We start from the raw sequence: 22,223 nt of genomic DNA, 5'->3' as shown, positions 1-22,223 counted from the left end.
CCTTGTTATCTTGAAGCATAAAGAAGCATTGGAAAACACCTCTGGAGTCTTTATTCATTGAGTAAGCTGTCTGTTAAAGTCATCATTCAACAGAACAGAAATAAAAAAAAAAAAAAAACCCTACATCCCCATTTGAATTACGCGGCCTTACGCCGCAACATATACGCTTTTCCGCTCTAACTAAGGGCGCAAGTTCTTTCTGAATAAAGAACTCGCGCCCAAAGTTAGAGCGGCGTAACGTATCGAGATACGTTACGCGGGCCGGACAGATACGCCATTGTATCTGAATCCGGCCCCCTCTGTTTACATCACGTGATCAGCTGTCATTGGCTGATGGCTGATCATGTGGTAAGGGGCCGGGATCAGCCCCTTACTCCGATCTGTGATCAGCCGAGTCTCATAGACTCTGTGATCACAGAGCATGCCACGTGTGCCCCACAGGCAATTAAGGTCTGCGCCACCATTCAGCTATAGTGCGGGCAGGAGAAGTTTAAGCAGAAATTAGATACCTCCAGGCAGAGCTGTTTTTAGTCTATTTATTACCATGTATGTCCCAGTATGGGTGCTTGGTAGCCTAGAGCTGGGGACCCCGCTGTGCAGGGGGCCCTAACAAGGCAGTGTGGTTTCCACATAGATTTGAAAATATATTCTACTAAAACCTCTCCTTTTAATATTTAATATCTAGTGTAAGGAATTATTTATATTTATTTTGAATGTATGCAGTCCCACCACTGGCCATGCACGTTAATTACTTTGAATGATAGTGCAGGACAGGATGTTGAATGTCAGCAATTAAAACCTGACAGCGGTTCTAACCGTTCTCCGTAACTCCAAAAGAAAAGTTTTGCATTTAGTAATGGTTTAAATTAAACTACGTTTGATTTGCATTTGTCTTTTGCTCTTAAAATTCTGTAAGCCAGTTTATTAACAGTAAAATTATCTTTCCATCAGACAAATAAAACTGTAATAAATTTACTCTCATGGTCACTGCAGTTTATGTTCTATGGGAAGCTAAGTGAAGAAATTAAGTCATTTAAATTTTGATGGAAATTTTAATAGCGATACGTGTACACTGGTCTTTGTTTTACTGACATTTTAGGACCAAAATAAATATTCTTAATGTACAAATACTGAATTACTGCATTTGGCAAACTAATAAAAACACAAAGGCTATTTTTCATTGAACTATGCACATTGCTGAATAACAAGCAGTTGTGGCGATTACTTGTTTGGCCATTTACAGCCCGTTCTCATACCTAGTTTTAAAAATAAATAAATTAGAGGAGCAGTAGTTAGGCTTCAGCAGACAAGCCCTGCAGCTTTCTGCCCATACATTCATACGCCCCCCTGAAGACATTCATCCAACGAAACGTACGTCGGAGGCAGTACCTGGTCACGTGACGTCCTTCCCGTCCTGTGAGCTGACAGCTGGGAACTCGTGGTAACGCTTCGGCGGTGGCGTCTATCCCTGTAACCGATATTCAAACCGCAGATTGGCGGTGAAAACGTCTGCAGCCCCAGTGCCAGGTAGGCACTTTTACAGTAAGAGGCCATTTGGCTTTCCTTTGTTTTTATTGATGTTTTAATTAAAGCAATATCACGCTATTGGATTCTCCTGTTTTTTTTTATATTGGAACGCCTGGAGATGAGGTTTACATATCTTTTTCCTATCATCATGTGTACAGGCACAATCCTGCTCAAGTCTGTGTGACTATCTTTTTAACTAAAGTAGTCAACTCGTTCTGGTAAGAGCATTTAATTTTCAACACACCTTGGGTGTAAAGAAGATAAAAGTGTGGTGGTGGCACTCTATACTTTTTTCACTCTAGCAAGATCACAGCAAAATAAGAAGATTTCATTGTCTATTTATGCACAGTATTGGGACTTTTTTTGTCATTGGTTTTACCTATGACACAGAGACATCTGTAAATTTATTGGGTTCACCTATGACACAGAGTTATCTGTAAATGTATTGATTTTGTATTTATTACACTATATTGGTATTTATTACACTTTATTGTTCTATATTTATCTTTAAATCACCATTTATTTTTTGTGGTTTAGCGCCCTCTATCTATTTCTTCAACCATTACAATTCAGTATTGTTTAAGAGGAGCAGCTGTTTTTAATTTTAATTATTGTTATTTTATATTGATTTGGCGCGGAATTTCACCCTTTTCATACATTCATACGGGCTGTCTGATGAAAACTGCTGGTTGTGTGAATGAACAATAAGAGTGCTCATCCACGCCCTCACAGTTCATTCAGAACCACAAGCCATCAGCAGTGGTGGCAGCTTGCAGTCCTGAAACTGTGAATGAATGAATGACGAGGCCATGTGAGCGGAGTCCTGCACGGCCGCTCTGTTTTTAAATTGTGACAGCAGGTGTGGGGAGAAGATCCCTCACCTACTGTCAGACTGAGAGGAGGATCGAGGGAAATGGTGGCAGGAGCTGGAACATAAATGACGTGTGACAGCGGGTGCGAGGAGAAGATCCCTCACCTACTGTCAGAGTCAGACTGAAGGAGGGATCGGGGGAGCTGACAGCGGGAGCTGGAACATGCAACATGTTCCAAAAGGTGAACTTTCATTGAGTTCACATGAGTGTATTTTGTAGCTGCCCTGTAGCAATCAGTCTTGAGTCTTCACCATCTTTTAGTCATAATTTGGCTCTGCAGATCAGAGCACACTTGTCCTAATCTTAATTAGATTGCTGGACAGATTAGTAGGTTTGCTCATGCCCTATATTGAATTCTGAAAGATTTTGCTTGTTCATGCCCTATACCAAGTGATGGCGAACCTTGGCACCCCAGATGTTTTGGAACTACATTTCCCATGATGCTCATGCACTCTGCAGTGTAGGTAAGCATCATGGTAAATGTAGTTCCAAAACATCTGGGGTGCCAAAGTTTGCCATCACTGCCCTATACCTTTTCTTTTCAATTAACAAAAAATAGTGATCTGGTACCTAAAATGTAATGCCTCCATCTCTCTTCAACATATACAATACAAAGAATTACTGTATTTGTTGGTGTATAACACTCACGTTTTCACCCTGCAAATCGGTTGCAAATAGTGTGTATGTGTTATACGGCGATACTGCAATTTTGGCTGCCTCAGAGAGAATGGGATGGGGGCGGGATGAGCGCAGTCAGATTACATACAGGGAGAATCTCCTGTTTACTCAGCGGCCTCTGTAATAGAAAGTCCTGTCTCATTGGCCGGCATTAAACCAATGTTCTGTCTATCATAGAAGCTGGTCCAGGAGGCGGGACTTTGAATTAAAGAGGCCGGTGAGTAAACAGCAGATTCTCGCTGTATGTAATCTGATGGTGCTTATCCCGCCCCTGAGATGGCCATTGATCAGGCTGCATTCATGGCAATGGGGAGGCTGCAGATGGGCCGTCATCAAGCTGCATTGATGGGCAATTGTGAGGCTACAGATTGGCATTGATTATGCTGCATTGATGGGCAATGATGAGGCTGCAGATGGGCATCGATCAAGATGCATTGATGGGCAATTTTGAGGCTGCAGATGGGCATTGATCAGGCTGCATTGATGGGCACTGACCCTTATTTTGCTTTAAAGTCCTTTATTTAAAAAAAAAATGTTTCCTGGAACTTCCCTCTTAAAATGAAGGTACATGTTATATGCCTGTGCATTTTTTATGCCAATAAATACTGTATTTTGCCCGTCGGACTTTAAATGAGGCATGACATATGCATTATGCATTATCGATTTGTTCAACAACACATGAAATTGTTAATACCTACATCAGAGGGTTAAACATAACAAGTTGGTTCTTCTACCTGACAAGTAGCAACATAAAGTATACAATTCTTAAAATAAAAATTTTCATTAAAAAAGAGGGAATACATCCTAAAACTCAACGTGTTTTGTGAACATTATCTTCACTTCCTCAGGAGTAGATGCCTTCCACATAGAGTATGTAAGAACCCAGCTTGATAAATGGTATAAAAACATTGGTGTACCACCTCCAAATGACAACCGCTGCAGGGTGTCTAACCCAGGAGCTGTAGAAGGAGCCCATGACACCCCAACAAGACATCCAGATGCAGCATATGGTAATGTATGGATAAGGATTGAAACACCAAGATCCTATCAATAACAAGTACAGATGAGTGAGAAGCCCACACATTGAAAACTGCAGTCCCAAATGGATTGTGTTTGTAGTCAGTTGTCTGTGCTTATCATGATCATCAGCTTTTTCTCTGCTATTATGCTATTATCAGTTGCTCCAACTATCGACATTGCCATGTCTACCTGCCTAGAACCTGACTCTGATTGCCTCTGTCTGCCCTGCCTGTTAATTGTCTGTCACCCCTGGTGACACAGTAAGTCCATCAATCTCTGTGATTTGGCATATTTAGCAGCATCAGACTACATGGACAAAGCTTGCCTACTAGTTTCACCATTCTCTATATGAATGCAAAAAAATGCTAGATGTGAGGCAAACGCTAGAAATACAATAGATGATAGTAAGCTGAGAACAAAGGGGGTAATCCACAAAAGGGATACGCCGGCGTATCTACTGATACGCCGTCGTATCCCTGTTTCTATCTATGGAACTGATCCACAGAATCAGTTTACCATAGATAGGCAGAAGATCCGACATGTGTAATTGAATTACACTGTCGGATCTTAAGGATGCAATTCTAGGCCGGCCGCTAGGTGGCGAGGCCATTGCGGCCGGCCTAGAATATGCAAATGAACACTTACGGCGATCCACGAACGTTCCGACGGGCCCGTTGCGCTAAATCTACGTCGTTTACGTCGAGTTACGCCGCGTAAAAATAAGGCTGAGTCCTATTTGACTAAGCCCTATTAAGTATGGCCGTCGTTCACCGCGTCGAAATTTTAAACTCTACGTCGTTTGCGTAAGACGTTCGTGAATGGCGCTGGACGCCATTTACGTTAACGTCTAAGCAAATGACGTCGGAGCGACGTCAGTTAGCGCAATGCACGTCGGGTAAGTTACCCGACAGAGCATGCGCAGTACGTCCGGCGCGGGAGCGCGCCTAATTTAAATGGGACTTGCCCCATTAGATTCAGCATGCCTTGCGCCGGACGGATTTGAGTTACACCGCCGCAAATTTCCAGGTAAGTGTGTTGTGGATCGATACCTAACTTAGGAAATTTGCGGCAGTGTAACTTAAATCACTTAAGTTACGTTGCGCTGCGGGGCTGTGGATTTGGCCCAAAACACCTACAGCCGTGGCCAAAAGTTATGAGAATGACACAAATATGAATTTTCACAAGGTCTGCTGCCTCAATGTTTATGATGGCAATTTGCATATATTCCATAATGTTATGAAGAGTGATCAGATGAATTGCAATTAATTGCAAAGTCTCTCTTTGCCATGAAAATTAACTTAATCCCATCAAAAACATTTCTACTGCTTTTTTTAAAATGGCATCAGGGTGCCCAAGAAAGTCCAGCAAGTGCCAGGACCATCTCCTACAGTTGGCCCAGCTGCGGGATCGGGGCACCACCAGTACAGAGCTTGCTCAAGAAGTGTGAGTGAGGGAGAAGAATTCTGGAGGATTGCCTGGTGTCAAGAAGGGCAGCTACAGTGGGTGACCGCAATATTGTGTCAATCTCGCTCCCTTTCTCAGCGAGATTGACCACCTACGAGCCCTATGGGGGGAGCCAGCGCCGAGCTGGCTTGCCGCGATGGAGACAAAGCTGTCATAGAAGCGACGGGAGATCCGACTTGGATTCCCGCCAATTCTAGCTGCGGCGTTTGGTATGAATCCTGAGAGGGAGAACTCCATGTCAAATTTTAAATAAAAATCCGACATGGGTTCCCCCCCACCCAGGAGCATACCAGGCCCTTAGGTCTGGTATGGGTTGTAAGGAGACTCCCCCCTACGCCGAAAAAACGACGTGGGGGGTTCCCCCACAATCCATACCAGACCCTTATCCAAAGCACGCTGCCCGGCTGGTCAGGAATGGGGGTGGGGACGAGCGAGCGCCCCCCCTCCTGAGCCGTACCCCTCCCACCCCAGAGCACCCTGTCCCCATGTTGATAAGGACAGTGCCTCTTCCCGACAACCCTGGCCGTTGGTTGTCGGGGTCTGCGGGCGGGGGGCTTATCGGAATCTGGGAGCCCCCTTAAATAAGGGGGCCCCCAGATACCAGCCCCCCACCCTAAGTGAATGAATATGGGGTACATCGTACCCCTACCCATTCACCTGGAGGCAAAGTGTAAAAGTAAATAAACACACGACACAGGGTTTTAAGATAATTTATTAGTCTGCCCCGGGGGCCCCCCTGTCTTCTTTGGCTCTTTTAGCACGGGGGCTTCTTCTTCACCGCCGTCTGGTTCTCTTCCGCTCTCCGGGGGTCTTCTCCACTCTCCGGGGTTCTTCTCCGCTCTCCGGGGGTCTTCTTCTATCTTCTCCACTCTCCGCTGTTGACTCGGCAGTCCCCGGTTCTTCTCCCGCTCGCTGTCCGGTGCCTTCTCCTTCAGGGCTGGCCGCCGCTATCTTTGTGTGTTAGCTCAATTACTAGCGGTAGCCAGCCCGTTCTTCTTCTGTGACGTCTTCTTCTCTTCTTCTCCCTTCTTCCGATGTTGACACAACGCCTCTTCTCGCTGCAATGACGGGTGCGCGGTTTGCATCCGATTTATATAGGCCTCTCTTATGATGTCACAGTCCCATCATGCTCCGGTACCTACCCACATTGCCATAAGGTTAAAGTGATAACTAAGTGGCTTGGGGAACAAAACATCGAAATTTTGGGTCCATGGCCAGGAAACTGCCCAGACTATAACCCCATTGAGGACCCCACAAATTCTGACAAACTCCAAGCAATGATTATGCAAGAATGGGCTGCCATCAGTCAGGATGTGACCCAGAAGTTAATGGGCGAATTGCAGAGGTCTTGAAAAATACCGCAAATATTGATTCTTTGCATAAACTTCATGTAATTGTCAGTAAAAGCATTTGACACTTACGAAATGCTTGTAATTATACTTCAGTATACCATAGTAACATCTGACAAAAAGATCTAAAAACACTGAAGCAGCAGACTTTTGTTAAAACTATATACTGGGTGGGCTTAAAGTAGAACTATAGGAAATACTTTTTTTTCATATTGGATAGAGCAAGGAAGGGTTATAACCTTCACTTCCTGTCCCATAGCCAAACAGGAAGTGATAGGAAATCCCTGCAAGTTAACTGAATTCCTTGGGGTCCCCAGGTCACCAGAACTAGTATCACCATTGGAAGATTTCCCCTCCATTACTTTTCTGAGGGCAACCCATAATTTGGGATTTTCTTTTACGTTCACATTCAATAATAATGGACAAATAGAAAGGATGAATCTCCTTAACGGGGACACAAGCAGCAATAAAAACTGACAGATATTCTAATCCTTCTCCCCTCTATCCAAATCTACCTTTAGTTATACTTTTACTCCCCCCAGTGAAGGTTTTCCTATGTTAGTAGGCTTAAAGTACATTCTTTTTCATGGCCACATTTAGACATTAAGGCCTAGATTCACGTAGGGCGGCATAACGTTGTGCGGGCGTAGCGTATCTTATTTACGCTACGCTGCCGCAACTTAGAGAGGCAAGTGCTGTATTCACAAAGCACTTGCGTCCTAAGTTATGGCGGTATATCGTAAATCGGCCGGCGTAAGCGTGCGGAATTTAAAGTAGGCAGGTCGTGGGCGTGTTGTATTTAAATTAAGCGTGACCCCATGTAGATGCATGGCCGAACGAACGGCGCATGTGCGCGCATGCTCAGTATCACGTTGTATTTACGCCCAAAGATACGCCGGCTCAATGCCTTTGACGTGAACGTAACCTACGCACAGCCCCATTCACGTACGACTTACGTAAACGACGTAAAAAGATACGCTTGTTCCGACGTCCATACCTTGCATGGGCTGCGCCACCTAGAGACCAGCTTTATCTTTACGCCGGCGTATGTCTTACGTAAACGGCGTAACTAATTGCGACGGGGTGTACGTACGTTCCTGAATCGGCGAAAATTGCTCATTTACATATTCGACATGGAAATCAACGAAAGCGCCACCTAGCGGCCAGTATAAATATGCACCCAAGATACGACGGCGTAGGAGACTTACGCCGCTCGTATCTTGGCAGAATTTATGCGTAACTGATTCCTATGAATCAGGCGCATAGATACGACGGCGGCCATTCGGACTTACGACGGCGTATCTGGAGTAAGTCTTTGAGAATCTGGGCCTAAGTCTAGGCACACCTCAACCATGGCACCTTTTTGTATAATCACCACCTCTTGCATCTTGTAAATTATTTAGCCAAAAGTAAGAAATTGAATGTGATATGTGCTTTATATGCAAATTACATTTCCCACTCTTTGAACCACCATACATGAGAAAGGAGAGATGATCTATAGTCCTAATTATAAAGAACAGTCTTACTCAACTCAAAATCCCCTGCACCCCCTTGCCCCTATAGTTCTCTTGCTCAATTTGGCTATAAATGTTCAGAGGTGGCTGGAAGATGGATAAAATAATTCAAACTTTATCACAATTGGTACAGGGGAAGCTTGGTGCTTATTCCACAAACCCTGCTGGCCTAGGCACTGGCCTATGAGTGCTTTTATCGTAAATACGGCCCCATTTTTAAAATGTTTTCAGGTATTTCACCAATTTTAAGCTCCAGAAAAGCAATGAATGATCTGAAGATTGATCATTTGTGGTTTATATATTCATGCCATACAATTTAGAATAATTGGGGATTCACATCTTGCACTTACAGTGAAGGTTTTAACATTTGCAACGCCATACAGAGAGACATCACATTTTATATTATTTTTAAATTATCATACACTATTACACTCAGGACAAAAGATTCTTTGCAGCTTTTAAAGCTTTCTTATAAAGCCTTAGCTACTTCCAGTTTTTTTTTTTATTAACTATGAAGAGGTTCATCAATGGTAGCTTTGGCATTCAGAAAAGAAAAACAAACAATAAATTCTAGGAAAGCCCACAGCTCCTTGTAATTCTTGGAAAAGGAAGCTTCCTTAATGATTTTCTGTTTTGTATCTGCTGGATGGATTCTATTTGCATCGACTTTATACTCTTGGAACTATACATTGGGCTCTCTACAAATTCATTTTTCTTTTTTAAAGTTGAGGTTCGCCTTTTCTGAAAAGGTGAACTAACCCTTTAAGTTTGCACCTAGCATCAGTTATTTCTCTGAGCTATTAAAATTCAACTCTGAGCTCCCCCTTCCTACCACCAGTACTTCACCATTTCCAGATGTCTTCAGGTCGATTATACCCCATGCAAGGTCCTTTTAAGATCTTTTCCTGTTGTGGGCAGTCAGTAAAGCACAGATTGTTGTTGAGTTAATGACATCATCAGCGCCACTCTCTATATCATTGTTTGTGAGTGCAGCCATCATTGAACTGTGTTGAGAATCTGGTGTGTCACAGAACCTTTAATCAGGAATGACCGACCTCCAAATCAAACCTGTCCTTAAATTATTCATTGCAATAGGTCTGTAGATAGTAGCTCTGTTAGGCCTCGTACACACGACCGAACATGTCCGCTGAAACTGGTCCGCGGACCAGTTTCCGCGGACATGTTCGGTCGTCTGTACACCCGACCGGACCGTTTTCCAGCGGACATTTGTCCAGCCGACCGTTTTCCGGCGGACAAAAATTTCCTAGCATGCTAAGAAACTTGTCTGCTGGAACGATGTCCGCCGGACATGTCCGATGGTCAGTAGAACCCGAGAACCCGCGCATGACGTCGAAGTGATTCGAAGCATGCGTGGAAGCATTTAACTTCCGGGTTCGCGCACGTCGCCGCGTCATCGTCGTCGTCACGTCGCCTTCACGTCGTCGTCACGTCACCGCGTATTCTGTCCGCACGGATTTTGGTTTGATGGTGTGTACAACCATCAGACCAAAATCTCCGAGCGGACATGTCCGATGAAAACGGTCCGCGGACCGTTTTCATCGGACAGATCCGCTCGTGTGTACAAGGTCTCAGAGTTAAAGAGTAATGCCCTGTACACACGATCGGTCAATCCGATGAGAACAGTCTGATGGATTTTTCCATCAGTTAACCGATGAAGCTGACTGATGATCAGTCGTGTCTACACACCATCAGTTAAAAAAACAATCTTGTCAGAACGCGGTGACGTAAAACACAACGACGTGCTGAAAAAATGAAGTTCAATGCTTCCAAGCATGCGTCGACTTGATTCTGAGCATGCGTGGATTTTCAAATTTTTTAACCGATGGATAAATAACCGATGGGGTCTACATACGATCGGTTTGGTCTGATGAAAACGGTCCATCAGACCGTTCTCATCTGATTGACCGATCGTGTGTACGCGGCACTGTAACTCTACTTTTGTTAAGAAAAAGAAAAACAATCTCCTCTGGGTAAGCAATGTACATGGCAACAGTTCTAACAAACTTAGTTGAAGACTCCTACCTGTTTCTGACCTGAAGAAAAAACTCTTTGTTGTGTGCAAAGTGAATCTAAATGGGAATGACTTTTCCATTATTGTTAGGACGATGTACTTGCAGTGTTTTAATAGGGAATGTTGCAGGGCCTGCATTCCTGTAGAAGTATTTTCCCTTTGGGAGTATCTCACCAAAAATGTATTTTTTTGTTGCAGATGATGCCTAAAATCTGACTTGTTTCTTAGTGGAGACTTCTGGAAAAACCAGTGAGCCAATCACACAAGCTGGAAATGACATTTCTGGTAACTTTTGTACACCAGCTGTATACAGAACACCTCCAGGTAGCAATATTGCATTGAATATTTCAGAAAATTACAGAGCTGCGGGCTGGAAATGTAAGGTAATGTTTGATAACATTCAATTACAATATGGCTTGTGTAGCAATTGTATATGTTTTTTTTTAATTTTTAAATTGTCAGTTACTTAGCTGTCTATATGTTATGTTCTTGATAATTGTGGCTTATAATTGTATCACAAGGAATAATAAATAAATTAAGTCATTTTTAGTTATTTACTTTGTGTAAGTCTATGCATTTAAATATGTGTTTTGGTGGTGATACTGTATATTATCTTGATCCAGGGGAGCAGCTTGTGCCCCATCACTTTTTAGAAAAATCCTAGTGCAACACGTGCACTAGTTAGAATGCAGGGAGCTTTGAATGTAACCCAGCTAATTACAATTCTAACCAAAACGTGTTGACAACACAGGATCACAACTTAGTGATGGGACCACAGAAAGAGCCTGAATAAAAACCTTCATGGCAGGATCACCAGTTTAAAATGCTTGAAAATTACTTTTTGCTTATGCAAGACTTCAAAGAGAAGTATGGATTTTTTTTTACTCATAGCAACCTGGGTGGATGCAGCATCGATCTGATGCTGCATCTGTCCCCTGTTGGCTCTAAAGCAGAGAACTGAGCTATCAAACACCGCCGATCGCTCGGTTCTAACAGTTCCCTGAGCAGAGAGCTAGTGACAGCCCATCCGTGCTCACTGGAGCGCTGGGCTGTGGAGGGGGTAGGAGTGTCTGGCTCAGGCTCTCATCGGCTTGCTGAGAGGCTGAGCTGGATGCTGGTCCAGGCATGTGGGCGCACTCTGACCATATGGTCGGCTCTGTGTTGTCAGCCGACAGCAGGCTTCAGCTCGCTGTCTGCTGAAAATGGGTCACAGGAGTGCTGAACGATCTGCACTCCTGTGATCCACAGGAGAAGTACAGCCACACAAGCTTTGGCAGTACTTCTCCTTTAAGTCTTTATTATTGGATCCCCTCCTTGTCTCTGTCCACTGAATAGGAGACATTTTCTTGTGGACATACATTCTTTACCTCCAGTTGGGTGGTCAGTTGTTTATCCCTTGAGCATGGGCGTCCGCTTAACTTTTTTTTTAGGGGGGTGCATCATTTTAAGGTCATCCATGCTCGGTCCCTTTTTGACAATGTCATGAAGAGGAGGGGCTTAGTCATTATCACATAAAGCGCAGGCATGCAAAGGTTTGAGAAGCAACTATCAAGCAACTAGCAACTTTGAATAACAATATCATAAAAAATGGAGGCCCCCCCAAGGATATAACAACCCCCAGGATCAGTGCCAGTTTCTGCAATAACAATCTCTAGTGGGTACAGTGTGGCATTCTGGTTGGTGCGGGTACAGCGTGGCTCTCTGGTTGGTGCAGGTACAGCGTGGCTCTCTCTCTGCCTTCCCCCAGCATGAGCACAGTATTCTCCTTTTTCCTCTTGTAACCCCCCCCCCCCAGCAGAGTGCTTGCATGCTGGGCTTTAGCATGGTGTCTGTGGACACGCTGGGGCTGCCACTCTTAAGGGACTACATTTCCCATGATGCCCCCAGTCCCCAGAATCTTCTAAATTGGCCCTGCTGTGGCCAATCATGGCAAGGAAAGCAGGAAGCAAGGCGGCGGCACAGCGAATCCAATTAGAGCCGCTCTCGCTCTTCTAGCTCCAGCTGACAGAGAGGGGGAGGGGAGCGATCAGAGGAGATATACAGTACAGCCAGCCCGCGGCTCTCCTCTCCCTGTCACAGCGCCACTGCCGAGTTCTCTGGTAAATGGAGCAGCGGCGCTGTGACAGGGAGAGAAGAGCCGCAGGCTGGCTGTACTTTATATCTCCTCCGATCGCCCCCCTCCTCCTCTCTGTCAGCTGGAGCTAGAAGAGAGAGAGAGAGAGCGTCTCTAATTGGATTCGCCGTGCCGCCGCCTTGCTTCCTGCCCACTGTTTTTCTCCCCGAGGATCATGGCACTGGTTTCTAGGGGGGGGGCAAGGCCCTCCCTTGCCCTACGGAGCGGACGCCCATGCCCTTGAGTCAGCTGTTCCCATAAATATCTATCTTTGTGTTTTGTGTCCCAGTATCCCTCTTGCCTGAATCCTTCCCCAACTCCAACTCAGAATAATTTCATAAATATTTTTTGCCACTTTCTGATGAAGCAGGTTTAGAGTAACCTGAGAAACGTGTACCTCAGCTCCCCAGGATAGATTTCCTTTTAATTGCTAAACGTGCTTACATGTGATCCTGTTGTTAGATAGTACATATGATATACTATATATAGAGGGTGAAGCAGAGTACTAATTTGGTTGAGAAGTTCTTGTATTTATTTGATAATTCACAATAGGTCTACACATATTTAGATAAAGGGTCTTGTTGATTTTTTATTTTTTTTAAGAAAATCTCTTTTATACAATGAAATGTTATGCTGATAAATAAAAGATGTACTTATTTTTTAACAAATATTGTTGTATTGTGATCCAAAGTAGCGCCTTAAAAATGTCACAATTTTTGTAGTTATATTCTATATTTAAATTACAGGGATATGGTGCATAGTGCTACATTTAAGCAGCTATTGGTTAGCAGTATATATCAGTAAAAGGTTTGCAGATTTCTCTGTATTCACCAGAAGAAGAATTCTTATCCTCAAAACCAGTATGTACATAGAATAAAAGAATGTGGCTTGCAGTATTCCTTGGATTTGCAAAAACACTCAACAGCCTGCTGGTTTTATCACATGTAACATGGAACTGGATGAAGGAAAGTAAATCATCTTGCATTGAATGATGATTGACCTAGGCTTTTTATACAACGGAACTACAGAGTTACAGCAGATTTGTATCATATTTATAATTGTCTCTTTAGTAGTTACATTTCGGATTTTGCTGACTATGTACTAGTTTAATACCTGTGGATTACATAGGATGTATATCTATTTGAGAAAAAAACATTACTCTTCTTTTCTTGCCTAAAGCAACATATGTAGAAGGCATTGTTGAGCCTGTGAAAGTGGCAGAGCTTTGAACCTTATTTGTAGGAACTAGCACCAGGGAAATTGTCTATGTTGCCTTAAAACAAAGACCAACAGTCATGACTGCAGGGAGGTTCACAAGGGGTCCCCAGGATGAAACATGTGAATAAATAGACAAATAAACTGTAGCACCTACCCCTACAGGAGCTGATGAATTTTACTGGTTCTCTTTTCTGCTGCAGTTCTTTAAGCTGCTCGATCCCCACTGACACACCTAACATAACCGTTAGTATGCTACTACTTTATAACAATGCACAAAAAAATAAACTAGCAGCATGTATGTGGTAGACTAAGAGGATGTATTATGGCAGTTAAACAATGCATAAATCATTAAGTAGGCAACTGAACAGATTTAAAGATGCTATTCTAAATATTGTGAACTATGACCCATAAATTGGCAATCACTAAACTGTTGTGAGGCTAATCCAATTTAAAACTGATGCAAACAGGGTTAAGAAGGGGTACCCCTGGAGGTGACTGCAAAATACGGGTGTCTAAATGTCAATATTATCCAGCTATCGGTGGGGCCTCTCTGTACCGTGATGCGCACGTAGCCGTCCCTTTAAAAGTGGGCATTGGATGGCTGAGGGGCTGCTCAACAAAGAGAAGTCTATATTGCATTAACTGTGGCAGTTTTGAAATAAGCACAAATAGCTAATAGCTAGTTTTGAGATAAGCTCACCACTCTTATTTTTATTATACAGGATTTATATAGCGCCAACAGTTTGTGCAGCGCTTATCAAAATGGAGGCAGACATTACAATTACATTACAATTTGGTACAAGAGGAATTAGATGACCCTGCTTTTAGTGCACAGATATCCGGTTCAGGTCACTTGGCGGGCTGCTGTCCTCGGGTATCAGGGACACGGTGACTCATTCCTCCCGAACAGGTCTTCACAAGACTAATAGCTGGATTCAGGTAGGGTTACGCCAGCGTATCAGTAGATACGCCGTCGTAACTCAGAATCTACGCTGGCGTAAATTTAAGCGTATTCTGGAAACCAGATACTCTTAAATTAGGCTAAGATACGAGCGGCGTAAGTCTCCTACGCTGTCGTATCTTAGGGTGCAATTTTTCCGCTGGCCGCTAGGTGGCGCTTCTGTTGAGTTTGGCGTAGATTATGTAAATGACTAGATACGCCGATTCACGAACGTACGTGCGCCCATCGCAGTAAAGATACGCCGTTTCCGTAAGAGATACGCCGCATAAAGATAAAGCTGCCCCCTAGGTGGCGTAGCCAATGTTAAGTATGGCCACGTCGAAATTTTAAAATGTTATGTCGTTTGCGTAAGTCGTCCGTGAATGGGGCTGGACGTAATTTACGTTCACGTCAAAACCAATACGTCCTTGCGGCGTACTTTGGAGCAATGCACATTGGGATATGTACACGGACGGCGCATGCGCCGTTCGTAAAAAACGTCAATCACGTCGGGTCACCACCCATTTACATAAAACATCCTCATTTGAATTAGGCGCGCTTACGCCGGCCCCATTTACGCTACGCCGCCGTAAGTTAGGAGGCAAGTGCTTTGTGAATACAGTACTTGCCTCTCTGACTTAAGGCGGCGTAGCATAAATACGATACGCTACGCTGCCTTAAAGATGCGGCGCCCTACCTGAATCTAGCTATAAGTCTTTCAGCTCTGATCCTCACTGGTTCTCCCTTGCTGTAGACACTAACGGTAACTGATCCTTCTAGCTCTGTTCCCAGCTTAGTAGAGATCGCTCAGTGGCTCAGTCTTACTAATTCTAAGCTCGGTCACAGGTCCACATCCTTTCTGGTGTATTGTACAGGCACCCAAGCATTGGGTCTACATTCTCTTGTCTCTGCACTGCATAGGCTCTGGCACCAATCTATGTAGCTTGGTTTCCACCAGCAAAAGACCCAGATCTCTACAGATATTGCTGGGAAAAGTCCTGTTTCTCTTCCTCTGTTTTGCAGGGAATTCCGTGTAATAAAGTCCACAGCTCCATCAGCATTCCTTTACTTGCATTGCATTTTGCCCATTTAACCTCTTGGAGCCTACAGCACGTAAATATGTGGCCTCTCAGCAGATGGGCCTTGACGCCAAGCGGCCGCATATTTGCATTCAATATCGGAAAACAAGCTGTGCCGAGAGTGCTCACCCTGCGTGCTCCCAGCACAGTTGTCGGCAGCTAGCGGAAATCATGTGACTGCTGTCACAGCCAATCATGCCGGTCACATGATCATAAACACTGCCCTGCCACAGTTCCGAGAATCAATGACAGCTGCATAGCAAATCTTCCTTCCTCCTGATTGGCTCAGATCCTCTGCTGCTAAGAGGAAGGAACCAGGAGTGAGATGGAGATTTTGCACAGAGCCCGCTCTGCTCACACAACAGGGAACTGAGGAGTGCAAAACAGACTGCTCTGCTCAGACAGCAGGGAAGTTAGGGGTGAGAGGAATACAGACTTCTCTGCTCACATAACAGGGAAGTGGGAAATGAGAGGAACACAGACTGCTCTGCTCACACAGCAGGGAAGTGAGGGATAAGAGGAACACAGAATGCTCTGCTCACACAGCAGGGAAGTGAGGGATAAGGGGAACACAGACTGCTCTGCTCACACAGCAGGGAAGTAAAGGATAAGAGGAACACAGACTGCTCTGCTCTCACAGCAGGGAAGTGAGGGGTGAGAAGAATACAGACTGCTCTGCTCACACAACAGGGAAGTGAGGGTTTAGAGGAACATAGACAGCACTGCTCACACAGCATGGAAGTGAGGGGTGAGAGGAACATAGACTGCACTGCTCACTGTCAGGGATCGGATGGGAGACTGATTTGATGAGGTCGGCCTCTCTTATATCTCATGTCCTGGCTCCGCTGAAGGTTAGACAGAGAAAGCCGAAGGACAAGAGGGACACGAGTGCCTGGAGCCGGGGGTCCCGGGAGAACAGATTGGCAGGGTTCAGCGGCCTGGAGCAGACTGTGGTGAGCTTAGCAGGAACAGGTAACAGCCAGGCAGGTAACTGAGGGTTAACAGCAACCAGAAACATAGACAGGAGCAAGGTCTCAGGGATAGCCAGGTTCGTCAGCAAGCAGGCAGAGAGGGACCAAATCATAGACAGAGCCAGAGTCAGGAACGGAGCCGGGTCAGAGATGGGCATCAGTACAGGGACAGAACGCAGAGCCAAGGTCAAGAGCAAGCCGGGTCAAAATACTGGGAAGACACACAGCATCAGAGCAAGGTTCAGGAACACAGCTGAAGATCAGTCAGCAAAGCACAAAAGCCCAGACTCCTTTTAAATAGGCTGTCTGGCGCCAAACGGGATTAGGCTCGTATGAGTGCGCGCGTGGTCGCGTCTGTGCGCATGCGTGCCCGCAATCGCGAGCTCTGGTGGGCATGCACGTGCCTGTGAGCCATTCTATGGCAAAGGCTATGCGCTTGCGCACGTCTGTGTGCAAAATGTCTCACAGGAGTTCCCTGACACTCACACAGCAGGGAAGTGAGGGGTGAGAGCAACACAGGCTGCTGTTCTCACACAGCAGGGAAGTGAGAGGTGAGAAGAACACAGACTGCTCTGCTCACACAGCAGGGAAGTGAGGGATGAGAGAAACACAGAATTCTCTGCTCACATAACAGGGAAGTGAGGGGTGAGAGGAACACAGACTGCTCTGCTCACACAGCAGGGAAGTGAGAGGTGAGAGGAACACAGACTGCTCTGCTCACACAGCAGGGAAGCAAGAGGCGAAAGCTGTCTGTTGCACAAGACATAGAAATCCCATCAGTGCTCACAACAGCAAGGAGGTGGTTGGTGGGAGAGGTAAGAGAGAACTGCACATGGCAGGCAGAGCAACCAGCTACAAAGGATACACACAAAGAAAATGATGATAACAATGAGGGATTTATCAAATGTATGAAATAAAAGATTTAAAGCTGAAGTTTAATCTATTTATATTTTGCCTTCTCTGGTTCCTCCACTTCGCTCTCATCAACATGCTCATGCAATTTTTAAGTAAAACCTTTGTGTTTTTATTAACCACCTTTTTGACCATACGTCATCGTGGGTTCTTTGTGCTTGTCTATCCAATGCAGGCAGATCATGACTGGTGGGATAGGCTGGCTTGGTGCTGTATATAGCTTATTGAAAACATCACAGCACCCTGCCGCAGTTCATCATGATGCAAGCAGTGGGTATATCAAAATTCCTTGATGGGTGGATGTCAGTCTGGAGCAGTGGGCATTCCGAGGCATGCAGATTTTCCTAGGTGATGCCTATATGTGATGCTAAACATTTATGATTAAAAAAAATGAAGATAAAAAAGCAGGATAATGCTGAACATCCTCCAGCCCAAAAACAAGGTGAGCTTAATTTGACTTGCTGAAGCTTCTAAAGCATATTGTGAGATGTTCTTGGTGTGCAGGGAAGTCCGTTAGCAATATCATTACAGGACATGAGCCTGTAAAACGGTGCATTTGTAAAGGTAAGGCTGGAGTTCAGCTTAAAAAAAATGATGTATAAATGAGTACCTAATCTTTTTCTCACCTTTGTAGTTCAAACTAAGCCTTGATTGGGTGGCTATTGTTAAATCCGATTTGGGGGTCTTAATCAAGACATTCAGATGAGATAGTAGATCAAAATGATAAGATAAGTAGGTGCTTTAATTATACAAACATTGCAATGGAGAAATACAACACAGATCTCGGCTACTATAAGCGAGTAAAAGTGAAAGTGTTTCTGTGCTTACAACTATGGATTATACAATTTATATGTGTAAATATTCATAAGATATGGGTGTGTATCAAGTGTATTCTAGGCATGATAAAGGTGTGATCGTATAGTTTTAGTCCAATGAAAGTCAATAACTTATTGGTAGCAAGGAAAAAGTGAAAGAAAACATGGCAGAACTGGATAATTCCAGATAGATAAGACTGTCCATTTCTCTGAGAAAACAGGGAGTAAGCTGCTGCTTCTTATCTGGCAGTGAAGGTCATCGTAGACTGAAAACTTCTGTGTCTAAAGAAAAGCAAGAAAGTGTATTTACAAATTCTTAAAGTGATCGACTCTAAATACATATATATATAACTCAACATTATCAGACACCTATGATTCTACTCACTATAAAGGGCATAATCCCACCCTTGGTCCAATAGAATTCTTAAAGAAGACAAAAGAATAAATATATAGCAGTTTACCAGTTGTCATATGTGGGGCTGCGTTTTTTTTCTTTTTTTCAGGCTAGGAATATTTTCAGCAAGTAAGGAAAATGTCTGTCGACCTTGCCAGAAATGCAGTGTGTCCTCATTACTTCCTATGAGCTACACTGGAAGTACGAAAATAGGTTTGTTTTTTTCTGCAAAATACTAATTCCACACCCCCATGTAAGTGTGTTATTTACAGGTATACTATGTGAAAATAAAGAAAAGCATGAAAAATTAAAACCAGTGCTGCCACCTTATCTAAGGCCTAGTAGGCTGCAATATACTTTATTTTTGTTTTTGGGTTTAGATAAGAGGTTTTTAAAGAGGAACTTCACCCTCCCCCTAATCATTTTTTCCCCCCTGCTTTTCTGATGTTGGGTTTTCCTCCATTCAGATACTCACCCACCCATCGGAAACCTGCATTGTCCAGCTGAGGGCCTCTTCTCTGCAGCCGCAGCTCAGATCCCGTCCCGCCGTGTTCCCCTGTAACGTCATCAGGAAGCTGTCGGTGCTTTTCGGGTTTAGATGCTGCCTCCCGATGATGCACCACTAGGCTTGCCCCCTCCTTTAGTGAATGGAATTACTGTAGTGCTCCTGGAGCCTCCCAGGATATGCACATCACATATTCCAGGTGACATTGAGGGCCCTAACATAATTTGTCAGTGGTCTCCAAACTGTGGCCTGGGGGCTGGTTGCAGCCTTTTGCTTGCCTTAATCTTGCCCTTTGATCATAACTGGCCCATTGATGGGGCAATATTTCTACCAACGACTCCAACAATTGAGCACTAGTGTTGAGCAGAATATGCCATATTCGATTTCGCGATATATCTCGAATATATATTAGAATATTCGAGATATATTCGCTAAATTCGAATATTCGTGATATTTTATCGAAATTAAATGATTGCGATTTTTCGCTATTGCGAATGCGAAAATAATTGCGAATTTTTGATAACTGCGGTAGGAGCACTCTGATTGGCTCAGAATATTCTTGATATTTTTTCGAAATTTCGCAAAATGCGAATGCGATATTTATTGCGCAATTTCGACAAATGCTGGAGGAGCGCTCTGATTGGCTCAGAATATTCGTGATATTTTATCGAAATTTCGCAAAATGCGAATGCGATATTTATTGCGCAATTTCGACAAATGCTGTAGGAGCACTCTGATTGGCTCAGAATTACTATTCCTCCCATTAAAACCAATGATGGGGGTATTGCTTACTCCCATTGACCGCAGAACATTTTCTACTCCCACCAGCCACAGTCTGACTCCTCCAAAGTCAGAAGGTCAGTTAACTGGTTCTTTGTTTGGAAAGTTTTGAGGCCCCTGGCCTAGGTGTTTAGGGAGTGGGGGCATGAAAGCTATTTAATTAGAAAACAGTAATTAAAAAATATATATATATTTGTGAAGCGGGTGGTGGAGGTGTAGGGTTCTTGCGCAGGATGTAGGGGAGCAGACTTGTTTTAAATTTTGAATATCCACTTTAAGCTTAAAAAACTTAGGTATAGTTTTTGGGAGAAGAGACTTTATTTTTTCTCTTTCAAAAATGTTGTCAACTGCCTGCTTACAGGATGTTTATTTGCGCACTGCCTGCTGCAGGGAAATATAAAGACCCATCCGTCTCCCGTCTTCTTTAAGGTGCTGAGAATGGAGTTGGGTGCTAGTATGACAGAGTCATTTCAGCACGCATGGGCAGGAGTTACCTTTTCTGTGGCCACCCAAAGGCAGCAGCGGACCTTGCTTTGATCTCTCAGCCCTAATATATCCATCCATACATAAAATAATGTAATAATACAGGTAAATACTTTCTTCGAAGGTCTGTTGTTTGGATTTCCAACCAAATTTGGAATTATTATTACTATGTATTATTTTGTATAACTATGTGTATTGTGTATCGTTTTCTTATATATGTTTTGTCTTCCCAGATAGTGTCTGAAAAAAAAAAACAATTCTCCTGAAGAAGCCAAAAACCTTGGCGAAACATGTAGAGAGAATTTTTCAGTCTGCATATTCATGAAACTGTATTACATTACTCGATTTTTTCATGTGAATTTTAACCTTTTCTAAATAAATCATTTTTCAATTTAATATATTTGTTTGTGATATTGAACCTTAAAAATCCCTTATTTGTATCTTCTTTGTATTATTCATTAATTAAAGGATGTGGTGCTGATCTATATAGATGATGAGTTAACAAAACTTCTTATTTGGAAGGCAGTATAAATATCTCAGTCTTGGCTGGTTTGGAATGAATTTTGGACACCTAAAGCTCTGGCAAGCTCCTTCTAATTGTCCATCACTATAATTTGCAATTTGTTTTTCTTCCAGTGTCTTTCTCACATTCTCTTCTTGCTCAGGTTTATAGCAGCTCATAGGAGGATCATACGAGCAACACTTTTATATCCTATACAAGACTAAGCAAAATCAGTAATGTTTGGTAGAGAAAATGTCCCATAATTTCCCATCTACAACAATCGTATATTCTATCATAAATGAAAAATCGCTTGGTGGAGTTTTCTATTCATTTTTCCTTCATGAATTTAGTCTGATTTATTGTAATTTAAATTCAATTTATAATTTATAAAGCTTTTAGGTGTGTATGTAGAGCTGATCGCCTTCATTAAATTTACAATAATATGTGTAAATGTCTAAAAAATGTGCTTCCAGTTACACTGGTTAACTGACATCTGCAGTCTACTTAAAACTGAAACAATAAAAACATCAGTGAATTATGCTCCTGCAGCCCCGATAGCAAGAGTTGAAGTGGTTTAAATCCTTACATATACCCAGTGAAATGACTGCCCTCATGTGACACATAGAGATGAAACAAATGTGCCTATATAAGTTGTACATGTTTATCTGCAGCACTCTCCCCTCTAAGGCCCCATACACACGAGAGGATTTATCCGCGGATACGGTCCAGCGGACCGTATCCGCGGATAAATCCTCTCGAGGATTTCAGCAGATTTCTATGCGATGGCGTGTACACACCATCGCATTGAAATCCGCGCCGAAATCCTCTGGCGATGACGTGTCGCGCCGTCGCCGCGATTATGACACGGCGACGGGCGCGACGCTGTCATATAAGGAATTCCACGCATGCGTCAAATCATTACGACGCGTGCGGGGAATCCCTTTGGACGGATGGATCCGGTGAGTCTGTACAGACGAGCGGATCCATCCGTGGGATCCGATTCCAGCAGATAGATATTCTGTGCATGTCGACAAATATTTATCTGCTGGAATTCA

The sequence above is a fragment of the Rana temporaria genome, chromosome 2 (assembly GCF_905171775.1).
Source record: "Rana temporaria chromosome 2, aRanTem1.1, whole genome shotgun sequence".
Lineage (NCBI taxonomy): Eukaryota > Metazoa > Chordata > Amphibia > Anura > Ranidae > Rana > Rana temporaria.
This window is presented reverse-complemented; position numbering follows the sequence as displayed.